Raw genomic sequence first — 19,448 nt, 5'->3', positions numbered from 1 at the left:
TTTCTTTACACTTGCGGGAGCTTGTTTAACCCTCACCCTCTGCCATCCTGCCAGCTTTGCGTTCTTCATCAGGCCGATGAATCTCTTACTGATGCCAAATGTTTTATTTACTTGTACATACGTACCCTCACATCAGCAGTGCAAGTCAGGCTCCTCATTGAGAATATCCCTCGCTGGGGTAACCCTGTGGCAGTGCCATGCAGGCAGGGCCTAAATGTGGGGACAGATTATGTGCAAGAGCAGCAGCGTTGCCTCCTCTTGTGCTCACAGCAGCACCAGCACCGACCCCCGTGCACAGTTCACAGGGGTTTGCTGCACATTTCACAGAGATGGAAATCAGAGTGTTTACGGAGGTGGAGCAGCCATGGCAAAGTGCAGCCCTTGCTGCAGCAAGCCCAGCCTGTAACACAGAAAAGACATCCTGACTGTTTCTAAGCCCCACAAGGCAAAAGAAAAGGAACGAGAAATGGATGGAAATTAATGTTAAAAATCTCAGCATGTAGCACATTTGAGATAATCTGAATATTATTTCAAGGAAAATGAGACATGGTCCAAAGTCAACATGAATGACATAAAAATTACCTTAAAAATTCACCTTATTTTAATGAATGTGATGTGGGAGAGGCTTTTTTTACCCGCAGTTTTGCATTACTTTCCTAGTTCTGCAGGAGGAGCTCACCTCTGCTGCTGGCAGTCCATAGGCCATTTCTCATTCCAGAGAGCAATTTTTTGGCAAATTATTAGTCAAAACTCTCTTTTATTGATAATGGAACTTGATGCTGGCCAGAAGTGTTCCGTTCTAGCTTGGCTGAGCATGCAGAATGTGTTTCAAACTGGTGGCAGTGTCTCGGGGCAGAGGAAGGCAGAGGCAGAGGAGCACATCCCTGGACACAGATTTGGCACCTGCAGAAGAGGCGGGAAGAAGCCGGGGTGGGGATGGGAGGGAGATGGCCGGGTTGCTGGGGGAGATGCAGGGAGATGCGTGGATCTGGATGTTGATGACAATGAAGTCAACAGCGGAGGTGAGCCAAGGCAGATCAGACTGACTCATGTGTTTCTGATTCCCACATAAAGGCTTGTATAGTAAACATAAGCAGCCAGGAAACGGGCAGCAGTAACCAGCCCTGATAAGAGCCCTGGCTATCGTACATGTCAGCTAGGACTCTCGAAAAGCTGGAGTAATAAAAAATAAATAAAGGAAACGTTCCAGACTGCTGCAAACTCCCCGAATTGCACTCCTGACTTCTAACACCCCATCTGCCGGCTGGTGCTAAAAAATTAATTTAGTTGCAGCTGATGACAAAACGCGTGTCTGGAGCGCAGCGTCAGCCGGACGCTCCCAGCCGCAGCAAGGGGCGGCTCAGCCCCGTCTGCAGCCCGTCCCCGCCGGGCAGTCACGGTCCGGGGCGGGCAGGGCACTGCCAGCACCCGGAGGACACGGCAGAGCGCTGCGGATGGGGCAAGTTAGAGCTGTTAAGCCTGTGGAGTCAGGCCAGCCCCACGGCTTGTTCCGGGTAGTTTGGAAGAGCAGGAGCAAGTTGATGAGCTCTGGAACAAAAGCATGCAGTTTGATGCAAGATTTAACTTCAGGTTAGCTGGAAGGCTTTTTAGCACCTGGCTGAGGCTCCGCAGCATAAAAGTCATTCATCAGAAAGTATTTCACCTTCATAATATTCTCTTGTATCTTTTCTGGCAACTGGCTAAGATGCACCATTATAGTTATTTTGGGAGATCGGCTTAATACGGGCTTTTCTCTCATTTGATGGCAAGGGGTATATCCCTCCCAAGAGACTGCTGCCTTTCATTGCAGGGACCATAATCAGATTCTTCATGTATTAGTAATTACCTAGGAAGAAGCTATAAATATAGTGAAAACGCCAATGCTTCCTAAAGGTACCAGTAGTTACTTTCAGAGAAATTAATTATCTGTGAAAATCAGATCAAATAAATAATGTCCTCCTGGAATATCTGATATAATTCATAATTTCAGAGAATTTAAGACTAGGGAGGACCACTAGATCATTTACCCTCACCTCATTTATAACGTGGGCCACCAGATTTCACCCAGCTGCGTGTCTGCGGAGCCACGTCTCTCGGGCGGTTGACTAAAGCATAACTGGTGTTTAGGTTAGGCTCCTCTTCCAGCCGTGGAGAGCACACCCCTTCCCTGGGCAGAACATTCACGTGGCCTAAGGACATCCGTCTCTATTCTGCCTAATATGAACATTTGCCCTAATCCTCCTTCCATCACCTTGTTTTGCAGACACTGCCCAGGAGCGGAGCGCAGCGGAGCAGAGCCGCCCGGCCGCATCTGCAGGTGAGTGTCAAAGCCCAGAGAACCGATGGGAAAAGCCACTTGGTGGATGGGGTTCGCTGTGGTTCTTGCTCCTGAGTCTCACCTTTCAAGAAAGGGAAAAAAGGACCTAGCTGCTTTTGTTTTAATTAGTGTCTAGTTTCTGTTGCAACTTGAATCTTCATTTAATTTGTTTGCAATATACATGTAGAGGAGAATGATAACGTAATATAGTAATGATCATTCCTGAGACAGTCACTTATTCAAAATATTACTCCTGTTTAATCAGTGCAGTCAAGTGATTTATTGACTTGCATAACCAACCTTGCCTGGCGTTTCGCTGTAATTAAAATAACTACATTCCCAGAGTCCATCTGCATATAATAAATTGTAAAAAAACATGTCAGGGCAACATTAATACTAACGTTTTGCAGGTGTGACAGTCGTCCCTCCGAGCTAGGGCTCATCCTTTTCCCACTGGCGAGGGCGGATGGTCAGGCAGGAGCTGGAGCTCGGGGACTGGGGAGTCCCAGGAGGCTGCAGGAACAAACCCAGACACTTTGGTCGTGTCCAGCTGAACCAGAGAAGGTGTATTTAGGGCTTTTCCCGTGAGTGCTCTGGAGGGATGAGGCTACAGTTTTGCCAAATGGAGTTGCCCAAATCCTTCTTGATTTACAGAGGGAGGGAAGTGCGAGGAGGGACTTGGTGAAGCTCAGTCTGGACCGGAGCAGACCCCAAAACCGGGGCAGTGGCTGAGAAACCCGAGTCAGCCACTCGCTTTGTTCCAGGCCTTGGCAGGAGTCAGTGAATTTGCAGCCTCAGAGGCAGAAGGCGACGGTGACACAAGTGTTTGAAATACGATGAGTAAATCTGATTCTCCTGGCTGAGCTGTACGGAACATGAAGGTGAAGGTCATGCTCTGTCTCCCGTTCCTCTTCCCCATCGACACCTGCCCAAGCTCTCCCGATGGCTCCCTGCAACCTGACGCATCAGATTGTCCTGGACCCACTGATAATTTCACTTTTATTATCGGAGGGTTTGTGAAAATCAGTTTCTTTTTCTTGAGTCAAATTCCAACAACCAAAACTCAGAAGTATTCTCAAAAAAAATGTAGTGGAAGATGTCAGCTTGTCGTTGAGAAAAGAACAACTGTCAAAACCCAAAGATTTTCTGCCAAAACCCACTGAAAAATGTTGGCTGAAAACTGCAGAGAGAGAGAAGCCGGGCCAAAAGAGTCAGTTTGGGTGTTGTCAGCCTTTTTTTGACAAAAATTCTAAATATTTTGAAGAAAGGGGACAGCTTCCAGGAATTTCTGTTTTCAGCAGCTCTGTTTTCTGTGAGTTCTGACCCAGAATTCCCCACCGGGAGCCGTGCCAGTGCCCCCGACCTGCCCCAACTCCAGTGCCCGGACCCACGAGAGCTGCACAGGAGAAGATCCTTCCTGGTTTCAATGCAGCTCGGCTGCTCCTCACCGCTGGGACGCTGCCCTAGGGCCCTCCCTGAGAAGGGCAGGTTAGCTGAGTGATTAGAGAAGAGGGTCTTCAGTTCTGCTTCTATTTCTGTTTTTTTATTGGCATGACATTTTTTCCTCTAATTTACCTAGTGCTGAATTTCAAGTATTGTGGAAAAATGAAGACTTGAGTGTGGTTTTGGCCTGAGTCACTTTTAGCTTAGTGTTGCCAATGCCAAGCACTGTACAGAGCCCACACACATTGATTAGCATAAGCTTAGACACAAACGAACACACCACCGTGTCAGCGTGGAAGGGAGCAATCTGGGCAGCTCACGGCTTCAGCCTAGCCCGTGGGTCGGCACTGCCGCCTCCAGCTGCCGAGCCCTGCTGGGCGCTGCGGCTGCCCCAGAAGGATGCTCGGAGCTGCTACCCGGCGTCGGCCACAGCCGGCACCTCGCTCCCGGCCAGGGAGGAGAGGTATGGGGGCGGTAAATGGGCTCCTGCTGGGGAAATGGAAAGCAAAAAGCAGCTGCCTGCAGTGAAACCAGCAGCCAGAGGCAGTCAGCTCGGAGAGGGCTGGGGCGAGGCAGGGACAGGGCACGAGGTGCTGCAGGGCAGAGAAAATCAGTTGGATGACACTCGACTCTCACCCGAGGCTCTTATCCATGTGTTGAAGTGTTGTGATGCTATTAAAATGCTAGGAAAGGGCTTAACACTCTCCCCTGCCTTTGCTGCTTCATGCTGGGCTTGTTGAGCTGTAGTGGTGCGAGACCAGCACATTGCATGATAAGATCTTCATATCCAGCATAAACCAACCCTATACAATTGCACAGCCCCAACGGAGGGGTGTCCCACAGCCAAAACGGTGATGCTGCCCTTGGGAGGCAGCTGCCACCGACTGGCAGGCATCCCCATGGCCTGCTTTCAATTCTTTGTTGTTCACCAGTAAATTAAAAAGCCGCCCCAGGACACAGATTTTTGTTGCCCAAATGCTTCTGTGGTTTCAGGCCGCTCCGGCTGGGACGCTCCCGCAGCTGCTGTCAGCTCTCCGCTCCACTCTGCTCCTTCCAGCATTTCTCTCTCTTCCCTTGCTCGTGAGCACTGTGCTGCTATCGCTCACAGAAGATTTTCCCTTGGCGCTTTTTCAACCCAATATTTTCCTTAGCAACTTCCTCCGGCTCTGAGATACAGAGGCTTGGGCATTTGCTTTTCTCTTTAGGTTCAATGTCAGTTGTTCTTCAAGATAAGGGAAGGGGGATGGAGAATTCAGGGTCTTTGGCCACCCACTCCAAATAATTTCAGAGGAAATTATTTTATTTCTCCTGTTACACATGGGAACGAGATCAGAACCAAAGCATTTGGCTGCTTACCCACGGGCTAACTCGGCGTAGCTGATGGCAGAGCTGTGATCCCCGTGGGAAGGGGTGACCCCGGCACAGCGATGGGTATCCCGCCCGGACGGATACGTAGCAGAGCCCGGTCTGGCTGGAGACAGGAGGTGCAGGTCGGCTGCCCGCGCAGGCAGAGCCGCGTCCTGCTGTGCTGGGCTTGGCAGCCCTGGGAGCCACTGCGAGACTATTTCATGCTTGGGGAGCTTGACAAACAGGAGTGATTTATAGCTCCTGGGTCTGATTTTCATTGCTACCGAGGGCTGTGCGCGCCACTCCAGCGGTGGGATAACCCAGGGTAAGCCACACTCAGAAACATCTGGGGTTTCCATTTTTAAATTAAAGCCGTTGCTGATGAACTGTGCTGTGAGGAGAAGGAACAGGAGCTCAAAGGGGAGCAAAAGGTGTTCAAACCCCTATGGTTCCCCTGCAGTGTGTGCCTGTGACAGGAGCAGCACACATGTGTCTGTGCCAGAGCGAAAAGCAGCACAAATGCCATGTGTGCATGTGAGGGAAAGCACAAAGGCATGAGAGCTGGAAGAAATCGTAACCGGTTGCTCTAATTGCCTTGCTGTACCTCCGTGAGCCAGCCAAGCATGCCACTGCCGTGGCTGCTGGCGGGTGGGATCCGTCCCGGGGAAGAGGTGCTGGGAGCACATGGAGCCATCGCAGCCCCCCGGGCACGTGGGGTCAGAGGAAAGTGTCGCTAAAAGCCTGTCACCAGCCTGCCTGCTCTTACAGCTGCTCTTACCACTCACGAAGCTGTCACGGCAAGGGCACCATGTCGAGACAGGACGTCACGTTGCAGCCGTGGGTCACGGCCACAGGAGCACTTATGTGGGAAGCGGCCGCGTGGCCGGCCCGGTCACGTGCGACCGGGTTGGGGGGCAGAGCTGGTGCCACTGCGGCTGTGCCGGCCCCTGTGCCATGCGCTGCCCCAGCTCAGGCACTGACCCGTGCGGTCCTGCCTCACGCGTGCCGTGCAGAGGCGTCCTGCTGTCCCCAGCCCCTCTCCAGGCAGGGCAGGGCACTGAGTTGGCAGCTGCTGGAAGGTGGCAGCAAGAGATGGCTTCCAGCAGCGCTTGGTAACAGATAACAGCTAAACAATCTGTCACCTCTTTTATTTTCTACACCCTCCTCCCCAGTTTTCATGTTTCGTGTGTGCCAAACACACACGATTGTCTCAGCAGACCCTATCAAAGTGCCTTCAGCAGACAGTGATGGTCCAACCGCAGGTTGCTCGAGGATTGCCATGTCCCAGCTGGGGGCCGCTGGCCAGCGCCAGCTCCAGCTCCACACCCACTCCTGGGAATGTCCCAGTTCTTGGCAGTTTTACATGTTTGGTGATCAGCTGCAGAGCAGGAGTCAGGAAGCAAAGTTCAGCTCCTTCCAGGCGTGTGCCTGCCTTGCACACACGGCTTCGGCACGCTGCCTGTGCACAAGGACGGAGCAGGAGATACTCCAAGCCAGCTGCTCTGTGGCTAACGCACCTCTTGCTTCTTGGAAGCACTGAATAAGGTTGTATGATTTAGCACTCAGGTGGGTGAATAATATTTATTTATCTCTGCCATGCAGCATGACTGCGTTGGTGCTGTGAACATCAGCACGGGCTGCTGTGAGCATGGCTGCACAGCATGCAGCAGGTCAGCCTGCAACAAGTGCACCGACCCAGTTTGTACAGCAGCCCTTGGGCTAGCAGGGGGGCTCCTGTCCAGGACCTGGCCTGCAGCTGGAAAACAGAGGGAAAGTTATTCCTGCCTAGAAATTATTCCCTGCTGAGGAAATAGCATTGGCTCTTTGTTAGAGCGCAGCAAGCGTGTAAGAGCCGGCCCGAGGAGAGCCGCTTCCTGTGGCACGGTGCGAGCAAGCGGGTGGGCTCGGGGGGCTCCCTGGCAGTGGAGCCCCTTCCCCAGCTCACTGCCCTCGGGCAGAGCCAGCGGCCGGAGCACCCGCCTCCCTCCCGCTTGCAAGATGCGATTGCCACCTACAGTCCCCTCTCCCGCATTTCTGCTCGGCAGCGGGAAGCTCCCCGCAGCTCGCCAGCTGGGCCTGGACGTGGCTGGCTCACGCTCTTGGCTGCACACTTGCAGCCGTGCGCTGGGCTGGGGCAGGCAGACAAAGCCACAGTATTGCAGCAATTTTGGCAATATTGTGCCTCCCCTCGGAGGAACCCTCTGCTGCTGCCTGGGGATGGGATGGGCTGGGATGAGCCGGTAAATCCAGCAAGAGCAAGCAAAGCCCGGTGGGTTCCTTCTTCCCAGCCTGGGAAGAGAGCCAGGGCTGGTGGGAGAGAGAGGAGCTGGGGAGCGCCGGTGCCTGGAGAGGCATAAACCAGGAGAGTTAGAGACAATTTGTTTAATCTGTCCTGACCCCGATCAATTCACAAATATTCCAGAGTATTTGAGGTACAGATCAGCAGAAAATTTCTGATTCAGGTCATAAAAAAACAAATTAAGTCTGTGCTGAAGTGGAAATTACCTTCACATAGGGGAAGAGAAGTTATGTGGATCTCTGGTGCTCCCAAGTATTTACATTGCCTTCAGCCCTGCAGTCAGGCCCTCAGCACACTGTAGAGTTCAGCCTAATTAGTATTTAATCTTTCATTCTAGGCTGTAAAAGAAGCTAAGATTCATGTACTGGGTTTTATTTTTGTGAGCAACACTGTGCTGTGGTGCGAGGGGATAATTTGCTCCATGTGAGAGGGGGTGACTGCTGGGGACCCCGGGCAGCACCGAGGTGACCCCGGCCCCTTGCACAGTCCCGGTGGACGCAAGTATTTTCCTCCTGGTGCGTTCCCCCACTCCTGCCTCCTGCGTGCAGCGTATGCAGTGCCTGGTGCTCCTCCTACAGCCTATTTACACTGCCTAGACAACACAGCCCTATCCCCATCTGTGATTACAAATTAGCAGCCTAATCCTAAGTATCTTTTTTGCCTGAAGATGCTTGTCTAAATCTGATTTTTAATCTGTCTTTACGAGCTGCCTCTGCTGCTGCCCTTTGCAATTTATTTTGCATGTGACTTACACTGGATAAAAAAAAAAATGTCTAATTTTCTCCAATGTCAAACATCCCTTTAGCTGGAGACAGTATTTTATGTGTTCTACAATGTGAGGGGAGCTCTGCCAGCATAGTGGTCTCTTCTTTTCCTTGGGATTTATTGACTACAGTGAGGTCCTGCCCTAATCTTCTCCTCTCACACCCTGTTTCTTTCCCTAAGAACTACTAAGCTCCTTGAGTCTCCTGTATCATCTCCATTATGGGCAGAGCTCTTCACTGGCTTATACCCTGCTCAATCCTATTGAAGTGCAGGGCAGTGCTGTGCATCCGAATCAGCACAGATTTTTTGCCTTGAATAGCCTATATTATGCATGCTCTGGGGAAAGAGTACCAGCCTCGCTGAAGACTAAAATCCTTCCAAAAGGGATTTTAAATATTTCAAATAAATTTTACTAATGGTAAATCTACCTATTCACTCCCAGCTCTTCATACCTAGGATTTGACCCTTTATTATGCTGACGCAAGTGTTCAGTGGATGCTGTTCGCAATCCGGTTTGGCCTCTCCGTTTCCCCTACTGTCTGCCATCAGCCATCCCCAGCCCCTGAACTGCAGGTCCCCGGGCCGCCCCCCAGCCCCAGCTGCAGCCCTGCCTGTGGCCAGAGGGCTCGCCCCTTATGTTGGGGAGGTGCAGCTGGGGGGTCTTTGCCTCCGGTAGCTCTTGGGGATGGTGAGTGCCTGGGGGGAGCCAGGCTGCAAGTGCTAGCCCAGGGCCGGTGGTACCAGCAGCACCCACTCCCTGGGGCACAGGGTTTTGTTTGAACCACCATGGATCTCCTCCAGCTAAAGGGGAGAGGAGGGAGAAATTAGCCCGTTTGTTTGGGGCGTTGCAAATGGTCTCTGGTTTCCTTATTCTGCAGTTCTCTCTTCCAGCTGCGGGTGGGTTTCTGGGCTCACCGGGTGCCCCAGGGCAGCCGACACTGTGTGATTTCTTGTGTGCTTGTGCGCTCCTCCACAGCTCTGTTTGCACACACAAGGCTGTACCCGGAGTTTGTGTGCAGACACAAGCCTCAGCCTCTACAGCAAGAGCAAATCGCTCTGGGTACGCATGTTTCTGCTCTGCCTTTCAAGTCAGTGCTGTTGTGCAGACGGAGTGATATCCCTGGGATCCAAGCTAGGAGATGAGCAAAAAATTACATCAGGGTCTTACTAAAGAAAGAAAAGCAAGCATATAAGAAGCCTCAGAAAATATTCTGGAGGAATTTATATTTTGGCATTCCTACCTTCTGCCTGTCTGGGGCTTGTCAGGAGCTGACAAGCAGTAAATGAAATGGGCAGACATTGTCAGCTGCTAGTGGGAGCGCCGGTCTAGTTCTTCCTCTGTCATTCAGCTCCACCAGCCCGAAAGGAAGGTACAAAGCAAAAATCTCCGAGCTGCTCCCTTCCCCCTGCTGTGGTGGGAAGCCCAGGGGAGCACCCGTACGGCGATTACCTCATCAACCACCTCTGTGTCTTACTTTCTCTGGAGGCAGCTATTAGCAGTGTGTGCTCTCGCCCTGGGGATGGCCCGAGAGCCGTGCATCCTCATGCAACTTTATCCTCCAGCTTAGCATGGGGCTTTACATTGCTCACAGGTTTCTCGGGGGGACTTTGGGGTATCAAAACTTTGAGGTTTCTGAGGACGTTTCTGCCTCTCTCTGTAGGAAGTGCATTCCCGCTTTTGCTGGAGCCATGCATGCCATGTGCAGATGCTGCCCTGGGAGCACGGATGCAGGCACTGGTGGGAGCAGATCTGAACCCCGAATGAGCTCCCATGAAAAGCAGCCATACGAGGCTCAGCAGTGAGCAACGCGTTTGCAGGTAAGCCCCTCGGAGCCGGAATGAGACCTTGCAATCCCAGCCCCAGCCAGCCATCCGGGCTGTTAGCAGCTTGCTCTGGAGTGGGGTTGCCTTCCCTGATTGCTAATTTAGATTTTCCTGCCATCCCACACAGTGGAATCAGGGGAAATAAAATTACAGACTTATTCACTCTTTTTGTACAACTGATGTGCTGATTACCTGTCAATCAAGGAATTGCATTAACATCTGACAGTGTGTGCATAACAATTACCCCCATCAAATTAAGGAAACCTTTCACACTCAGAGACAGAGAGAGGGAGGAAATTCAATCAGCATAATTAGTTCAATCAGAAAAGAACTTCTTTTCATCAAGAAGGGGAAAAAGCTACAGCAAAAGCAGGGTAGGAGACAGGTATCTCTCAGGGCTGAGAGGTCGGATCACGCACACACCGCAGTGGTGCCTGGCACAGTGTGGCCCAGGGCTGGATTCCCAGCCATGGGTGCTGAGGGCTCGCCAGGCTCTGTGGTTCCTCCCCACCCGAGTTCCTCCTCTCCTGGCTCCCGAAATCCTTTTCTGTAGTTCTTGGGCGAGCTCCTTCCTGGAGGCTCTGCCGCCCTGGCTTTCCATGCCCACCTCCAGGGAGGCAAAGTGGGAGGAGGTGTGTTCCCACCACCCCTCCAGTGATTCCTCCCCTCCACACCCCGAAACAGCAGCTGGAGGAGGCAGGTGCATGGGGATGTGGGGATGCGGAGGCTGCCTTGGCTCTGTGGGACTCGAGCGGGGCCAAGCGGCGTGGAGGCAGTGCACTCTCGTGGGAGGATTTGTTTCATATTCCCCATGGAGGGGAGGGGGATTATCAATGCTAATTACTATCAGCAAAAACAAGAGAGGGGAAGAAAAGCTCAACTAGCAACAATGCAAATGAAGCTGGACTAGCGCTGCTGAGTGATGGCAAGCACGCTGCTGGCCTTTCCCTGCTCTGCAAGCTGAGGTGGGGATGTATGTGGTGCCAGGGCTGGACTGGGCTGGGCAGGGCATTGCTGCCTTCCTCCCTTATGTTCAAAGCAAAACCCACCGGCATCGCCCGTGTGCTCCGGGAGGGACGGGGAGAGGGGCCGGGGAAGCCTGGGGTGCTAGATCTATCCTTTCTGCCATCTCCCTCCGTTAAACACAGTGACTAAAGGCATCAGGTAGGTAGTCTCTGAGGCTGAAGATGGCTGAACCTGAGATCAGATTTGAGGTGGTTTTATCCAGCAATCTGAGAAATGTAATGCAGCCGGAACGAGAAGGGGAAGGGATGTGGAGCTTCATGAATTCTCAGCACAGCTAGCAAAAGCCAGTGCAGTGACAAAAGGAAGCTCTTGCAATAGGGTATGAGACAGGCACGTGTGCCAAATGACTCCTGAATTTTTGCCGAGTTAATTATTTTGTAATTAAATTCAAGTTGAAAAGCAAAAGTGTTCCTGCCACTGAGACAGCAGCTCTGTGGGAGCGAGCTGTAGCAAGGTCAGGTACTCATGGTGGTTTTGCTCTAGCATCAGCTCTGTGTGCTATGAAGGTTTTACCCAAAAGAGGCCCTTCTTTGGGCAGATCCCTTTGAACATCAGCTGTGAGCCGCTTCTGAGTGTGCTGTCGGGGCCAATTGCCCCGAGACCATCTGGGTCGCTCCAGCGTTTGTATGGGATTTATTGTGTCTCGGATCACTGCGCTCTCCTGCTGTTTTAGGAAGACTCCAGTGTTGGAGGTGAAATCTAAAGCAGCTGGGGGTGGGACAGGGTTTCCCACATTGGGGGCTTTTTTGAGGCATAGAGGAGTTATTGCAGAATGAGGCTGAAGGGTCTCACATGCTGGCAACAAGCAGAGTGGGGCTCAAAGCTGGGAGAGAACAGGATCCTAGCAAGTCCTTGCTGCGAACGCTTGTAACAAAAGAGATTTTCAATTTAAGGACAATTAGCCTGAGAACAGGTTGCTGGAGAGGATGTGGGATTCTTGACTGCTAAGAATAGGGTGAATAAACATCTCTAGGAATGGCATAGCAGAGCTGCTCTTGCCTCAGGCAGGCAAGTGGCCCCTCACAGCATGTTTTTCAGTAGTTCTGTGATGTGCTCGTTATTAGTTTTCCCATCCCAGCCCCACTCTAGGATCAGGCCCAGCTTTGCAGAACTGTGCAGAAGACTGGAAGGACCCATTCCCATCCACCAGCCTTCGTAAACAGCAGATAAATACGAGAGAGCAGGAACCCACAGCAGGAGGAACGGGGAGGGGCACAGGTAGCTGTGGCCCATGCCTGTGCCTGTTCTCTCTGAGTGCAGATGGGTGGTACAAAGTCAGGTTAATTTTCTTTTCCCAAAATATGGTCTATAAATGAATAAGCAAGTAAATAAACCAGTCCTCTCTCAGTAGTCTTCCTGCCATCTGCTTACCATTACCAGCTGGCATCCACCCATTAGTTTATATCCCTTTCGTTCCAGAGGATCCAAAGCATCCTGCAAACTTTGGGCAATGTTTGGCTCTCACTTGCACCTGCGTATGTCCAGAATAACTCAGAGCTGACTTTGTCCTTTAAAAAGCTGATATTAAGGATTATTTAGCTGCCCACTGAAATGCAGACGTCCCTGGCAAGCCACGCAGCACCTGCCCGGTGGTCCGCAGTAGGTGGCAAGTGTCAGGCTGCTGTGGGGACCTGCTCTCAGCCCCCATCCCACCGCCCTGGCCCTGCGCGGGGCTGTGCTGCAGAGATTCACCTTCTGAGAAAAAAAACTTCTCCCACGCTGGGTACAAGGCAGATGGAGTGGAAGTTTTTTCCCAGCAAGCTGCATGTGCCTGAGGTCTGTGCAAGAAGTTTATCTCAGCTTTACGGCCAGAGTCAGACAAGGAGGAGCAGAGTGAGGAATTAGAAACAAATTGTGAACAGATGTCAGGCAGAATAATAAGAAACGTATGGAAGGCCCACCAGGATGGATTGATGAGGCAAAAAAGCACTGGTCTCGCTCAAGCAACAGCTGCCATCCTGGAGGGAAAGGCTCAGGGAGGAGGAACAAGCCCGCACGGGATCGGTGCCGTCAATAAACTTCTGTTATGCAAGTTGTCCTCCCGTGGGGATGCCTGCTCACAGGCACGCCTGCTGCTCTGCTGTGGTTGCGCAGCAACATCGCATTAGGATGTGTGATTTAAACATCTTGGCTCCGGTGCTTCCACTTACTTATCCTGCAAACTGGGGAGATGGAGACAGGTTTCCCTCTCCTTCCACCTTGTCTGTGGCTGCAGACAGAGAGGGAGGAGGGCAAAGTCTCTGAACAGGACAGCTCGTAAAAGGGGCAAAAATTCCTTGCATAGTGATAAAAGCAGTAATAGGATTTTCCTGCTTTGGTTTGCTCTCCCAACCTTGGTTGGAGTGAAAACTTTATTGCATGAACAGCTTGGGTGAGTCTTGCTTGTCGCCGTGTAGAAACTTAAAGCCCTTTTGCAGAGAAGAGCTGTGTCAGTCCCACCCCGGTGACTCCCCTACCAGGAAAGGTGATTCATTAAAACAGCCACTTCTGCAAGGGGACAGTGCTTCCCGGCTCTGCCCGGCTGGCTGGGGGCTGCCCCGCTCTCGCCCACCTGAAGCTTTACCCACCCACGTTTTGTGGGATGAGCCAGCACGGGAGCTGGGAGCCAGCATGTCCCCAGCAGCGCCCTTGGCCCAGCATCGTAGCTGCTCGCTCAGCCTCGAGTACAGCCACCCAGGAGAAGCAGCTGAGGTTTACCTACGAGGCAGCGAGGTTTCCTGCACAGACGGAGCCCCAGCGCCCTGTGCAGCAACCAGGGCATCATGTCCTGGCTCTGGCTCACAGTGTGTGGGGGGCACATGGACATAGGGTGGGAAGAGGCAAACACCTCTTTAAATACCCCAAAGGGGAGTTTGTTTATTTACTCATAAAGATCAAAACATATTTTTTATCACTAGCACATTTTAAAATCGCTTCTAATGAGTAAGTCAGAGAGGACATGCTGGGGGAGGGAGCTGAGCCTGTCATTCAGCACATGAAAGGCTGAAAAATCTCTTTGTCTGACTTACAAATTAAAGTATAAAGATTGGAGATTACTACGGGCCGCAGATAACGATGGAGCAGATACAAACCTGGAGCAGCGATAGGATGCGCTCTTGACTGCTTCCCTCTGGGTCTGAAACAATAAAGCTCGTGCTTTTCAAGCCGCTTAATGAATGTGCGAGCTGGGGAGTTGTATTAAAGCCCTTTCCGGGGGTTTTGCTCTGCACTGCAGGCGGGCAGACTGTGTGCCCTAGCAGGCAGGTACGTTTGGTCAGGGTGGCTGGCAGAGCAGAAGACTGGTGCTTGTGACAGAAGATCCAGATCTGCCCTAGGCAGCAGGTCAGTGCTTCCCTGTGCTTCCCCAGGGGCTTGTTCTGGAGCTGCTCCGTTCCCTGCCGCACACTGCAGGGACGTCACCGTGTCACCGCTCTCGCTGTCGGTGTTGGGACATGGGTCCCTGCTGCAGCGAGCAAATGGATGATCTCTTTTCCTATTCCCTTCCCAGGGAAGGGCCCCAGGGCCAGGCAGCACTGACTCCCTGTGCTGCGGTGGAGGGGTGCTGTTCCTGATATAACAGACTCGTGCTTCTCGTGGAAAGCATCTGCAGAAGTTGTTTGGACAGAAGTGTCATGGCTGACTGGCAGAACTGGACCCCCAAACCCATCTGATTTCATCAACATCAATTTTTGCACGTGCAGATTACTGCATATGGGAGTAGACAAGTAGGCATGAAGGCAGAGATGCGCACTTAATATTGCACATGCAATTCAAGGGCTGGTTTTGAAAACTTGGCATCCATAGGAAAACAAATACTGTTAAGAAGAGCCATGCCAACAAGGCAAAGAGAAAATGATTCCAGTGTGAATAATCCTCCAAGAGCTGTCACGGGAGGTAAATGTCAGCCAACCTTGATCATTGTTTTCAGACTTGAACTCATTATTTTTCTGGCTTGTAAATGACCAAGTTGCCGATATTTTCATCAGTGATATTAAAGCCCGTATAGCTCTGCAGCGTAACAGGTCATGACGCTGGCTCAGGTTCCTTTTCCAGGGGAAAGGAGAGGGAAGACAAACCTTCCCATTGCTGCCGGAAGCAAGGAGGGCACACGCGTGCATGAGCAGAGCTGGCTGGTGGTGCAAAACTGTCAGGAGAGGGATGGGATTGTGTTTGACTGACTGTTAGAGAGCCGGCTAAAATGCTAATCTGCCTACAAAGAGCTGGTGTCTCTCCTGATTAGGAAAAGCACTCCTTCCCTTGTTCTGCTCCGATTTCTGCTCCACAGACTGAGCTGTTGTAAGACTTTCTCCAATTCCCCCTCCTGCATTGCCCTTAAGCCGAATGCAGACCTGGTGAAAAGCCGGATGGCAGCTGCGGGGCTGGATCCAGCCCACGGGGATGTGAGCACCGAGGGCTCCTCGAGCCCGGCGGGGCAGCTCTGGCAGCTGCTCTGTGCCACCTGGGAGCTCTGGGGCATCCCTGAAAGATGCCATTTGTTTGTGGATTGCTTAACCATACCCACGTTCCTTAATGTGTCACACTGATATTTGCTCAGCACAAAGAGGCAGTAAGATCCTGGAGGCAAATTTTCCAGTGTCCTGGCAAGGCACAACGATGCCACGGCCGGGGTCACCAACCTCCACCCTGACACTGCCCTGGGCACAGGGACTCTCCCTTGGCAGGTGAGGAGCAGACTTTGTGCATGTTGGCTTTGTCCTGTGTGCAATGAGGCGCAATGGAAATCGAGCAGTCCCTCAGGCAGCTTTGGGGTGGCGAGCAGTGCGGTGCCAGCCTGGTGCTGTGCCCCAGTAGCGGTGCAGAGTGACGCGGCGCTGCCCGACACGTCACCACGGCCGAGCACAGCATCCCAGGGCGAGAGCGGGGGATGATGTGTAAACTGCCTGAGCTTTGGGCAAGTCACCCCATCCTTGCGTCCTCCTCCTCGAAAGCCCAGGTGCCGCTGGCAGGAAAGGCACCACTTCCCCAGAGCATCCCTTCCCGTGGGGTCGTTGCTGGGGGGAGATGCGGGCTGGTACACAGAATAAGCCAATTCCAGAGCAAACATCCCGTGCCGCTCGTGAAAGGGATGCCAGTGGCTGAGTGCTCAGCACGGATTACGAGCCTGGGTTTAGCCCATCAGACAGAAAATCTCTGTATTCCTGCTGTTGCCACTCATCAAGCAAATGGGCCTGAAAACGCTCCCTAGAAATTATTCCATTTTATGTAAGAAAATCACCTCCAAGAGTCGCGGGGGGACAGGTCCTTGTCAGAAAGGGGGGGCGTGGGTGCGTGCAGAGGGGCCTCAGCCTGGGGCAGGGTCCCTGTGGCTGCGTGCGTGACCTGAGTGGGAGCCCTGGCCCCCGTCTGTCTGTCCTGGCATGCCATCCCTGCTTTAAACGTGTAATATTTTTTCTAGGAAATACTTCTTGTAAGTGGTAATGTTGATATTTAAGAGTGTTTCTTTTTAAAGGTGTTTTTAAGCAAAACCAAGATTTAGCTGTGATTCATTCCCACTTGACAATCAAGCAGACACACATAGGTGCAGATATTTCTGCATATATGTATATGCACACATAGACACATACATATCTGTAAAAAATTGGAAAGCAATCAATTCTGAGATTTATTTAATGCTGCATTGCACAAGTTTGATAGCCGGGTTGGTTAATTGCCACACTAATAACACCCTTCATCAAAGAGACTTGCAGGCAAAAATAAAAAAAGCTTAAAAAATTAAAATGGCAATAAATACAAACTCCTGCTAACATTTTTTAAAACCAGCATCTAAATAGCAAATTAGCTGACACTGAGAGCAACTGTATTTTTTCCAATTCTATTCCCTATTCTGGCAGTTCTAAAAACTCAATTTTTTATCATTAAGAAACTTTCCCAGTTAAGCAACAAGCATCTCACGCACATGCTTGTATGCTCGCATCCTTGGACCCTCAGACAGCAGCTCGGGGGCCCCTTTTCAGCAGAAAATGGGGCTTCGTTTTTGCTGCTGCGGGTCATGGGCGGGAAGGGACCTGCCCAGGGACCTTCCCCAGAGCGGTGGCCAGGACACTGGGGACTGCAGGGCCCTGGAAACACTGGGCAGGACCCCTTGCTTTTAAGCCAATAACCGCAGATCCCACGGGCACGCACGGTTGTTCAGCTTATTAAAAATACTTGTACTTGCTCAGAAGTGATGGGAAGCGAGGGGCACAGCCGCAGTGACGCCGAGTTCGGATGGCACAAGGGGACGCGAGCGGCTCCTCCCCAAGGCAGATGAGGGCAGGTCTGAGCCAGCGGAAGGGACTGAGATCCCAGAACAGTTTACAGTAAAGGCTGGGGCTGCGTGTTTTTGGGGCTGAGCATTTGCAGCAGGTGAGAGGAGGGGGAGCCTCCTCTGCCCCCTCACCACCGCTAATGGGTTAATTAACATGTCCTTGCCAAGCGGAGCAGGACAGGCATCGCTCCCATCTGCCGCCGGCAAGGTCGTGGGCTGCAGACCTGTGACTGCAATTCACGGTGCCGCTGAGAGTGCAGGCGAAACCTATCAGAACATAGGTAATTTGATTAGAAATTAATTGGCCTACATCAGAGCCTTAAAAATCTAACAGATTTGCTGCTGATAAAATTAAAATTAGAAACTGAATTGATTAGCCTGTGCCAGCAAAGGAACCAAAATGTCAAAGGCAGCAGCTGCACATTTGCATTTGGTACTTAACAAAGTTCTTACCAAAGCGAGTGAGAGATGTTTGACATTTCCATGATTTCTGCAATTCTAATGTATCTTTTATTGATATTAATTAAAGAATGCAAGGGAATAATGAAGTGAGAAATGACAGAAGGGAGTTTGGCCATTCCAGCTCGGCAGCTAGTACAGAGCGTGGCGTGCGGTTCCTGCTCTGCCATCGTTAGGAGCGATTAGCGTTGGGCTGTTCCTCCTTCACCTTCCTCTGGGACGGGGCTAGTGCGAGTGCCGGGCGCTGCCCTGTCTTTGCTGGGGCAGATGCTGTGCAGGCATCCTCCAGGTCCTCTCCTGCTTCACCGGAGGGCTGAGCTACAGCGTGGGCAGGGGGACCCCGTCCCGCTCCCCGGCGGGCCCCGCTGTGCCAGCCCCCGTGCCAGGCAGGGCTCCATCCTCAAGTCCAGGGGCATTTCCAGAGCCCACGAACAGGCGCTGGGGACATGTTGCACAGCACAGCTGCAGCGAGCGCTGCCGGTGCCCATCGCTGCTGGTGCCCGTCGCTGCTGGTGCAGCTCCCAGCCACATGTCCAGGTCCTGGGTCGGCAGCACCTTGACTCAGGTGCTCCATAGCCTCTCTGGGTAAGAGCCTCACATCGCCATTGGTTTCCAAGCTCTCTGCCTGCTCACCAGCAAGGCGTCTGTGCTGCGGGACAGGGGTGACAGCATCCCTTGGGGAGCCAAGCCCTCCGACCTGGGACCAGGGCCGCTGGCTTCTCCCCTCTCCTCCCCAGCTCTCTGCAATCGCTAGCCGTGGTTTGCTTCATATCTGTCCCTACAGGCTAAAATTATAAATATGTCAGATGAAAAGCTTAGTTCTCTTAGAGTGAAGGTGAAGGAGAGCCTATACATTTTACAGTCTGTGTCTGAAAATACAAAGGACAACTTAAAATTCCCTTTTAAAAAAAATCCCTCCTGCTTTATAAATATTAATTGCAAGTATGTAGTAACGAGAGAGACAAGGAGCCTCCGACTCTTATCTATGATTGTTTGACTAATATTAGAAACAGTTTAAATGCGACAATTATTATTTGATGTGACACTAAATTAGAAGGTTCACACTTCATATTATAGATTGGCTTATTGACGGTAGGGGAAATGTGATTCTGCAGGTCAGAAGTATTCTCAACAGATCTGTTGATTAAATTACACACTGCCACGTGGTTCATTAAGAGGCCGTCTGGGTGAGGTCCCTGGGCTCTCCCTGGGGACGGCGTGGAGAGAGCCTCTGTGTCCCCCAGCAAGGCTGCAGCCGGGGCACCCGCCTGCTCGAGGAACTGAATCGCCTCTAAATCTTCAAACTAGGCACTGAAAATGTGAAAAAAATTGAATATTCCCTCATGCCAGGGTTGTTTCACCGAGGACCAGGGGGTCTGTGCAGTGAAGCCTCCGGGAGCATCACAGGAGAGGGCAGATGAGCTTCAGCCCCCACGCACCCGAGGGAAGGAGAGGGGTCCTGGTCCCATGCTCCCCTGCTGAAAATCCCTGGCCTGGCAAAGGGCTCCTGCAGAAGCGATAGCCAAAAAAACAGGTCGGGTGTCTGCGTAGGCACCCGGTCGGCAGCTTATACAGGAGCCAACGTGCAGCGCTGGGGGAGCCAGGAGCGGAGCACAGAAATCAATAGTCATTTTTATGATCCAGGCAGAGCTGGGTTTCATCCTACAGTACATTAATTGGATATCACTTTTACACAGTTGTATTACAGGCTTTGGGAAATA

Source organism: Aptenodytes patagonicus, chromosome 21 (assembly GCF_965638725.1).
Source record: "Aptenodytes patagonicus chromosome 21, bAptPat1.pri.cur, whole genome shotgun sequence".
In the NCBI taxonomy this organism is placed as follows: domain Eukaryota; kingdom Metazoa; phylum Chordata; class Aves; order Sphenisciformes; family Spheniscidae; genus Aptenodytes; species Aptenodytes patagonicus.
This window is presented reverse-complemented; position numbering follows the sequence as displayed.